The sequence below is a fragment of the Folsomia candida genome, unplaced genomic scaffold, assembly GCF_002217175.1.
Source record: "Folsomia candida strain VU population unplaced genomic scaffold, ASM221717v1 Fcan01_Sc004, whole genome shotgun sequence".
NCBI lineage: Eukaryota > Metazoa > Arthropoda > Collembola > Entomobryomorpha > Isotomidae > Folsomia > Folsomia candida.
The window spans coordinates 2180389-2190865 of NW_019091196.1; the positions used below are offsets into that span (position 1 = coordinate 2180389).

At 36.5% G+C, this 10477-nt stretch overlaps 1 long non-coding RNA gene across 1 annotated transcript; it reads right to left on the reverse strand.

The window, feature by feature from the left end:
- Nucleotides 1-9084: 9084 nt before the first annotated feature.
- Nucleotides 9085-10024, reverse strand: LOC118435224. Its single transcript, XR_004834634.1, has 2 exons — nucleotides 9924-10024; nucleotides 9085-9187 (listed from the first exon to the last, which is right to left on the reverse strand). It is a non-coding gene; the product is annotated as an uncharacterized LOC118435224 (long non-coding RNA).
- Nucleotides 10025-10477: the final 453 nt, after the last annotated feature.

A 10477-nucleotide genomic window follows, 5' to 3' on the forward strand; every position in this document is an offset into this window, starting at 1 on the left:
CTCCAAGTTCGAAATTTTAATAAATATTAAAATTCTCATAAACACTGAAGTTATAAATCCTACCGGTCCGAAAATGCGTCCGGTTTTTCAACACATTTTTGGTTATTTTTCTTGAATTTTAGAAATTATTTTTTTGTTTAATTTGAATCAGATCGATTAGCACAAGTTGGAAATTTTACGAAAACCAAAATTCTTATAAAAATCGAAATTAGAATTTCCAGACAAAATGCGTTACGCTTTTTCCATATTTTAATGTTGTAATTTTTTCTAATTTGTTAAATTCTGGCCATTTTTCACGAATTTCAAAAATTCTTATTGGCTTAATTTGGCTAAGCTTATCGTGCACTTGTACCAGTTCTCCAAGTTGGAAATTTCATAAAAATTAAAATTCTCATAAAAACCGAAATTATAATTTCTACAGAAAATGTTTTTTCCAATGTGAATATTTTTTGTATTTTAGAATTTGTTCTACTTATTCTACTTATTTGATGACTTTTAAAAGTTCTTTCTGGAAACCGGATGTCAAACCCCCTCCACACAAACACCACTCGGTTCGTATTATAGGCAACTATAAAATTTGCAAACGAAATGAAAAAAAATCATACTAGCCTAGGGTTGGATGACTTATCGCTTAAATCGTCAAAATAAGCACATTTATAATCATTTCCAATCTGTGGGAATTTATTTTAAAATTCTGGACGACAGATTTGTAGAGTATGTCGTTGCCAATTTTTTTTTAAATATACACTCCGGATTTTGACACTTTTTGAAGAAGGGGATCTCAAGTTTAAGAAGCCTTCAAAAAATTGGAACCCGTCGAAACTGGCTCAAAAAATTCAACCCCATTCTATCAATCAAACCACTGAGTACAAATTTATCGCTCAGTCTCTAGAATTTTGAAGTAAATTCCCAGACCCGAAGAACTATCGAAAAATGTGTTGATTTTGACCATTTTGGTGACGCGTTATCGAGTCATATGTTACTTTTATTTTCAACTTTAGAGGTGAAGAAGGGCACGCATGACTTTTCTCCATCTTATTCTCGATAAACTCTTCTCTTTCAGAAACTGCATTAATTTCGGTTCCACCCTCATCAACGTGACCTCCTCAGATTCTGAAAATTTAATTCGTGTTGATTTAAATTGTAGTCAAAAGAATTTTGTCTCAATCTGCCCCAAAATTTTACAAAAACCGAGATTTTGAAAACTTTGACCTTCGCTAACTTTTGAGAGGGGAGAGCTACCGAGTTAATTTTATGTTTTAAATAGTCACGACTTTTGGCTTGGTTTTTACACAAAAAATCCCTAGGGACATAATTCTTAAAGCTTGGTGAGTGGTCATTCTGTTTTATTAGTATTTAAATATTTTCTCCCTCACCGCAAAAAGTAGTAGACTTCATCATGCAAATTGTCCACAATTTTGTACTCCGCATAGACATCTTCGATGTGGGTCCGATCTGGTAGTTTTAAGACCCAATTTTGCCCCTCGAAAAATTGAAGGCATTCTTCTTGAAACGCCAGTGTTAAAAAACATAAAACTGAACCGGGTAAAACTACCAGATTGGTCCCACATCAAACATGCTATGCGGAATACAAAATTGTGGAAAATTTTCATGACGAAGTCTACTACTTTTTGCGGTGAGGGAGAAAATATTTATAAAAAACTAAAACAAAATGAACACTCACCAAGCTATTACTTTAAGAATTATGTCTTTCGGGATTTTTTGCCTAAAAATCAAGCCAAAGGTCGTGACTATTTGAAACGTAAAATTAACTAGGTAGCTCTCCCCTCTCAAAAGTTGGCGAAGGTCAAAGTTTTCAAAATCTCGGTTTTTCTTGGGGCATATTGAAACAAAATTATTCTAACTACAATTTAAATTAATACTAATTAAATTTTCAGATTCGGTATGAAATTTTGAGCATTCTCATGTGCTACTAGAATTTCCAATATTCCTGGTTTCCTGTTTGGTTTACATGCTAAACATTAATTTTTTAGTTAAAAATCCAAGTCAATGAAAATACTTCAAATTTCATGCTGAATTCGAATATTAAACCAGTTTTACATTAATATATAATTTTGGGAATTTGGCTTCAACCCGCCCCAAAATCTACCAAAAGTCACAAAAATCCAAAAACCCACAAAAATCCGGAAAAACACCCGGAGTTGGGTTTTCTAGAAAAACCCCGGGGTTTCCCGAACCCTGAATAAAACCCCGGGGTAGTGGTTTTCGAGGTAAAACTCTGGGTTTCTCCTAACCCTGAAGCGAGCGCGTGGTTGGCGAAAATTACGAGATTCGCCAATTTCCCGTTGAACCCTTCGATCCCGGTGAACTTGGAGTTGACCAAGTACGTGTCCGGGATCCAGATTTGAGGCAAAACCGGGCGGGACAATGATATAAGAGGTCGACGACGTGTTGGCACAGGCGTCGGGGTCATCGTCTGGGTCGGGGGTCAACCCACGTCAGCGTTCAGCGCATGTTGACGCGGAATTCGAGTTCCGAAGTGAGAATGGGAGCGACCGTTTGGACGTAAACTTTCAGCGAGACTTGATGCATTTTAAGCTGGGTTCGGAAAACCCCGGGGTTTTTCTAGAAAAACCCAATCCCGTGGGTTTTTCCGGAGTTTTTGGGGTTTTTGTGGGTTTTTGGGTTTTTGTGGGTTTTTGTGGGTTTTTGGGTTTTTGTGGGTTTTTGTGGGTTTTTTGCAGATTATGGGGCGGGGTTAAGACCAAATTCCTAAAATTATATGTTAGAGTAAAATTAATTCAATATTCGTACTCAGCATGAAATTTGAAGTGTTTTCATTGACTTGGATTTGTAAGTCAAAATGCAATGTTTAACATGTAAACCCAATAATAAACCAGGAATATGTAATGATACTTGGAAATTCAAGTCGCACATAAAATGTTCAAACTTTCATGCTGAATCCGAAAATTTAATTCTCATTAATTTAAGTTGTAGTTTAAGGGATTTTGTATCAATCTACCACAAAATCTTACAAAAACCCCGGAAAAACCCACAAACCCCCACAAAAACCCGCAAAAACCCCATTAAGCATTAGGGTTTTTCCGGAGATTTGATACCCCAAAAACCCACAAAAACCCTAAAAACCCCAACCCACAAAAACCCGAGGTAGCGAACCCTGATTTCAAGCTCAAAAATGAAATTAAGCTTAAAATATTTCTTAAGATATTTTCATGACGAGAGCGACTGGTGGGAGTAATAATTGACCCAAATTAGGGACGAAGTTTCCAGCATGAATTTCTCCCCGGGACGATTTTCTCCCACTTTCTTGACCATGGGGACGAACAGCTTTCTCAATTTGGGCGTCTCGTTTCCAACCTCGGCGTCAATTTTTATTGGGTCGTCTTCTTGTTCCGCGGATTCGTATGTACAATTTAGTGAAAAATTCGTGCAAACTTGACAACTTTTTTGGCAAGGTTGGAACGTTTATCAATTTGTGATGAGGATGATGAATAATTTGTATCCATTTCCAGTTTTGATGTAATACTCATACGACGAGAGAAAAAGTTGAAACTGAGGCAAGTTGAGACTATGTAAATGTAAAGGAACTGTTCGGTCCCTACAAAATTGTACGTGATACAATTTAGTTCTCACATTTTTTACAAATTTTTTGTAATTGAAACTTTGTTGATAAATTGAGATACAAGAGAGCTGCGATGGCTGTTTGAAATTGAGGTAAGTTGAGACTATGTACATAAATGCAAATGCAGTAAGAATTGTTCTTTAAGGGCAACTTGATACATAGTTTAGTTCTCACGTTCATAAAATCACACTTTTTAACCGAAACTTTGTTGATAAATGGGGACAAAAATTATCAAGAACGGCAGGAAAGTGTAACAAAAATACGTACATCCAGCCATCCATCCATCTTATGAAGTCTACCGGCTTAGCGTCATTTTTTGTGCATTGCATTTTTTGCAGGTCAAAATATTTTGCCAAAAGGAATCACCGTTATTTGCACCCGAAACACTGCTCATTCTTGCTTAAGATTTTGCTCGCATCGGTCAAGAGCATCTTGAGGAGGACGAATTTCTTAACTTCCGCCAGCATTTCAAACCCACGCCAACTTTCCGGCTTGTTCCCGTCTAGGATTCGGAGGGGGGCGAGGCAGAATTTGGCCCAGGTGTGACCCACCCCGGTCGGACGGGTGTCGTACTCTGCCTTCATTTTCTCCAACTGGGCGGCGCCGCGTTGATAATTTTTTTTGGAAAATAGAGTGGATTTTTTGGAAATGTTGGAACATTTTTCGGAAAATTTGAACATTTCTGGGAATTTTCGAGCATTTTATACGGGTCGTAGGAATTTTACGGGAATTTTCGAGCATTTAGGAAATGTTGAGCGTTTCCGGGAATTTTTGAGCATTTTATACGGGCCGTAGAAATTTTCGAGCATTTATTTAGCGTCAAGAAACCATTTTCTTCCCGTTATATATTTATTGCACCCGAAAGACTGGCAATTTCTCGCATAAATTTGGGATTATTTTAGTCAACAATTTTTCATAAAAAGTTTCCTCCTACTTTTCGCCTGATTCGGAACCTCTTTTCCTTCTCAGTACCGCTTGGGATCATCTTGTCCCTCAAACTCGGTCAAAATCGAGTACGGAGTAATATCATAGGACGACAAGTTGGACGACAACTCCGTGAAAGATGGCAACGATAATTCAATATTTTAATTCGTATTTTACCCTGAATAAATATTAAAAATGCCAACAAAATTAGTGTACTTCATATTTTATCAAGGTTTTTGTGCTAATAAAATGAATTATTTTCAAAATGGTGAAATAAAATATGATTTTTTTTAATGCATGGGTTACCAAGTGATGAAAATGAATAAATAATATTTTATTTTTAAATACATACGCAATCGCAAATTATTTTTTCCAGCGTGAAAGAATCCTATCTAGTGACCATTTATTTTTGACTCCGAGGAGCAGCTCGACAAACTATTTTCGATTGATAATACAAATCGCGGAGGAAATCAATCTGGTGGGTTATAGCCCAAGTTTCGGATTCTGGGGTCGCACGGAATTGGTGTTGGTGGAGGTTACGAAAAAAGAGTAAAATTCGGGTAAAATTCAGACTAATAATTAAAATTTACAAATTTTGCATCAAAAATTTACGAATATAAATGTATAATCGGGTAATTTGGTTAAAAATCGTTGCTAAAAATGGAACAAGATAATGATGATGAAAATAATTGATGTCAGTTGATGATAAGTAGAGATTTTTTTTGTCAAATTACGAAACTTTGCAAATATTTCAGAACTGGTTCGCAGGAATTTCGCGTCAACTCAACTCAACGTACATACATATTAATTTTTAAATTACATAATAATACTTAAAAAATATTCGCAATAATTGTAAAATAAATTTTTCAGGGTTTAACTCACACAAAAAAAATATCGGGATTACAGATTAATTACACAGATTAATTGCTTAACGAGTTTTCGACCCCTAAAACGTGAAAGATTTGCTCAAGGTATGATGAAAATTATTTATTGTGACAAAAAACGACCCAGGAAAAGGCTTAAATAAATTGTAATAATAATTTTTCGCACGTGAATCTCTCCAGAGTCTGCAGGATGGACGCCATCAAAGAGTTGGTCACTAAACTACATGATTACAACCCGAGCTCCGCGTCTCGGATTACTCATGAGATCATTGATGTGCTGGCAACAGAGGCAATAAAAAGTTTCCGCCAACAGGGCACCTTGATTGCAATAAATAACTTGCCTGTGCACGTGGTCGGCGTTGTACACGGTCAGTTACGTGACGTCCAACGAATCTACGATATGATTGGGCGGCCCCCCGCTAAGAAATTTATCTACTTAGGCGATTACGTATGTACATATGACACAGTTGCAGTTTAATTTATTAATGAGATCTCGCAAAATATTTTAATGAATGACAGGTGGATCGAGGGAAACATAGTCTTGAAGTAATCTGCTTGTTACTTGGCTTAAAAATTATGTATCCGGAGGCAGTGTACATGTTGCGGGGAAACCACGAAACAAGAGCGCAGAATAAGTTTTGTGGATTTCGGGAAGAGCTCCACAAGAAATTAGGACCAGGATTCTCCGTATGAGTTCAAATATATTTAACAGAGATGGGGAAAATATATTAACCGCAAAATATAACATATATCGCACAACAATAAGCTTTAACCAGTTTTGGACATCGAATTTTGTACGTCAAAGATGTCCAAAAGTGTCAAAAATAGAACATGGGGCAAAATGATGCAAGTTATTTATTATTGAATTTTTCGATAAATCGTTGACGTATGCATAATTTCGTACCAATTTTGAGCGTTTTTGCGCGTAATTAATGTACGACTTGGTTTAGAAAATTTCTCAGAAGAAAACGTGTTAAAATAAAAGTCCTCCCAAATTTTGTGATATTACAGGCCGACCAAAATGCTCAAAATTAATGGGATATTTCAGAAAGGTACATAGTTTGGGGAAAATAATCGTTAATGACACTGAACACTGATAATTATGATTGAGAGGGTGAAAGTCAAAGGGAAAGAAAAGTGAAAAGAGAGGTCCGTACATTTCTTGTTCAACATTTCTAATTATTTTCCCGAAAGAAGTCCTTTAAATTAGATTCCAGACACGGTTCACGCTCAATTCATGGTTTAGAAAATTTCTTAATTTCTCATTAGAATTTGGACAAAAGTTTTCCCAAAATTTATCCTATTTATTACAGACCAACCAAAATGCTCAAAATTAATGGGAGGTTACAGATCTGTGGATTTATTGGCAAAAAAAGTCGTTGACAAAAAACTTGTCACATTTTGCCCCATTTTCCAATGGACATTTTCCACTGGCTTTTGGACATTTTGGTTAATGACGTGCAAAATTATTTTAGACAGTTTTTTGACGTTCAAAACGAAACACTGGTATTTATGATTGACGAGAGGAGTGAAAGTCAAAGGAAAAGAGAGTGAAAAGAGAGATCCGCACATTTCGTGTTGAAGATTTCTGAATTATTTTCCCGAAAGAAGTCCATTAAATTAGATTCCAGACACGGCTCAGTTCACGCGACTCGCAAAGAAATCCTTCCCCAGATAATGCTTCTTCACGCTCAACTTAGTTATTTTTTAACGCCTTGTTTTGATAAATCTATGCACAAATATATAATTTCCCATTAGTTTTGAGCATTTTGCTGTGTAATACAGCATAGCTTGGAAAATTTCTTAATTTCTCGCTAGAAAACATGTTAAAACAAAAGCTTTTCCAGATTTCGAGGTATTACACAGGAACCAAAATGTTCAAAATTAATGAGAGATTGCGTATCTGTGAATTGGTTTGCAAAAAGTCGTTAATAATGAACGTGTCACATTTCGCCCCAATTTCCAATGTTGAACGCTTTTAGACATTTTGGACGTCGAAAATTATTTCGCAGAGTTTTAGACGCTTCTGATCAAAGTTTTTGAACCAAATTAGGGTATATTTTGAGACCCAATTTAAATAAATATCGTTATAAATTTCAGATCGTCTGGGAAAAGATCAATCAAATCTTCGACTATATGCCCTTGGCTGCCGTAATAAACGAAAGGATTCTTTGTCTGCACGGAGGTCTGTCTGAGGGGTTGCAGACGCTTGATCAAATAAAGAGAGTTCGGCGACCAAACTCTGAGCTGGAAGGTTTCGATTGGGTCTCAGGACTGGTGTGGTCCGACCCTTCAGAAAAGATCAACAACTTCAAGGAACAAAATAACATTCGGGCTGGGGAAAGAGGTATTTTAATTTTCTGCTGCAAATCATAAATATTTTTTAAAATTTCGAGTCAGGGTTTATTGATCGGTTCGAAATATGAGACGCCCCATCGAGAAAAATAACAGCAAAATTTACTAACAATTCAATGGCGTGAAGTGCAACGCTCTGATTTTGCTGAAATTTTAAAATTACGTGGTCCAAGTCAATTCAACCAACTTTTCTTAATGTTTCGGGTACAAGTAACAAAACAAATATGTTGCAGCTAATTTTACCTCCAAGAAATGATAGGCGCAAGAAACTCCGACCCACCGCTATAATTTATACGGCGCGTGGCTTCATGGCGCTTATTTGTTGCACTTTTTTCCACCCCACATTTCTTGCTATGCAGTGCAAGCAATAACGAGAAGGGAGTGGTTTCTTGTAGTTATTTTGGAAATGCACAGCGCATAAAACAAATTCCCTCCGCGATACTTTATTCGGCGCGTGGCTAGTTGGCGCATATTTCTCGCACTTTCTTTCACCCCGCATTTCTCGCGTTGCAGTGCCAGAAATAACGCCAAGAAATTGGTTTTTGCAGTTATTTTGACCTGCAATAAATTCAAGGCGCAAGAAACTACGTCCCCCCGTTATAATTCGTACGGTGCGTGGTTAGATGTCACATATTTTTTGTACTTTCTTTCACCTTTTTGCAGTTGCTTGCGCTTTCTTGCATTTTCTTTCAGTTTCTTGCGCTTTCTTGCATTTTCTTTCACCCCGCGTTCTTGCATTGCAGTGCCAGAAATAACAGGAAGAAAGTAGCCGTTACATTTGGCCTGAAATAAATGCCAGGCGCTAGAAACTATGTCCCGCCGTTATAATTCATACGGTGGGTGGCTAGTTGACGCACATTTCTTTCGCTTCCTTACACTTTTTTACCCAATTTTGAATCGATAAATGAACCCGTCTCCATAATTCACATTGCATTTTAAATAATTATCATCGTAATTATTTAGGTGCGGGGTCGCTGTATGGGAAGAAAGGTGCGAATGATTTCCTCGAGCGAAATCGCTTAACAATGCTCGTTCGAGGGCATGAATGCCACGATGAAGGATACCAGTGGTCATATGGCGAGAGACGAGTCCTCACTCTTTTTTCGGCTCCGCAATACGAGGGCCGTAGCAATCTGGGGGCGGTGGCAAAAGTATCCCACAACGGGAACGTTTCCCGTTTTTTTACGATAAGATAGATGTGAGAGTTTCCTATTACCAGCACAATCAGGATCAATATTAATATGGAAAAAATTATGCAAAATTATTAATAGTACACTCTTAGAAAATTCAACATCTTTTCATGAAGTAAAATGGAACGTTATGCGGTTTAAAGTAAACCTCACTTGATTCGAAGTAAAATGGTCAACTTCATTCAAAGTAATGACAAAACTCACCAAATGTGAAGTAAAACCACTATTTTCTAAACCATAAAGTAAGCTATTATACCATTTAGAGTAAGCAAACCCCATTTAGGATATTCTTCAGACGCTGACTTTTCCCTCGCTCTCATTACAACTCGCAGCTCAGCCAGTCAGTGCTGGTTAGTTAAATTGAGTTAATTAATTAGTTAGTTAACTCATAAGCAAATAATGGAGGAAACGAGGAGGTTATTGCAACAATTTGGACGGGGACGCTGAAGGGTAAGAAATTCGCACAATTTGCATAATTTATACACAAATTTAATTTACATTGCGTTTAATTTTTTATTTTAATTGTCTTTAAACAGATGACGATATTACGGACGAGACTCTGTTAATAATTTCAGGAGAAAATTGTCAGGTTTTGTAGGTCATTTTAGGTCGGCTTTGGAATGCATTGTACAATTTGTGAGAACTTGGTATATCTTTGTTTTAAGTGCAAAACTAATTTTAAACCTTTAGTATAACATTAAAAAAATTATCTTGAGTTAATAGGGTCCAGCGTTTACAAATATCCTCACTAGTGGTTCATAATAAGGGTAATTTGTAATGCAATGTTGAATGTGAAATAAAATATATTATTAAAGTACTAATACTGCGACTACGCTTAAGTAACTTTTCCTGGGGTCATCAAAGCAAGAAAGTAAAGTCATAATCAACGCGATTTAGGGTTACGGTCGTTACCCTATTGGGCGCTCAGTTACCCTGTGAATATTGTTACAGGGTAAAATGGCTTACTTTGTGGCCGAGAGAGAGCGATTCGCTATAAGTGGGGTAGTGGCACTTTGGAAGTTATATCGAGTTATATTTTACGTCATATAAAGTATGGATTTCTAAGAGTGTAACTGTAAATTTGTGGCGTCGTTTAGTTCAAAGTAGATCGTGCCCTCTTCTGGATTCGAAAGTGCGGAGCATAACTGAGGTTTCAGATTCCGTGATCAAATTGCAATTAAAACAAGTCGCCTTCTTTCAAGAAAATCTTTCTTAACAAAATTCCAAATTCCTAACAGAACTTTGTTTTGCTTTCAAGATTCACAATAACTAAAAGGCTCATCCAGCTAGTAAATGAATTGTATTATTCGATATGTAATATTCGAAATTTCAATTTCGAATGAAATTCTTCGCATTTTGTAGAAATATTTCTCCTGGAATTGGCAAAATATGTTTATAACTATGAGGTACAATAAACTAAGAACCTCGAGATTAAATTCAGAATTTTATTTAATAAATAATTGTGTACCTCCATTTATCGACGAAGTTTCAATTAAAAATTGTGAATTTGTGACCGTGAA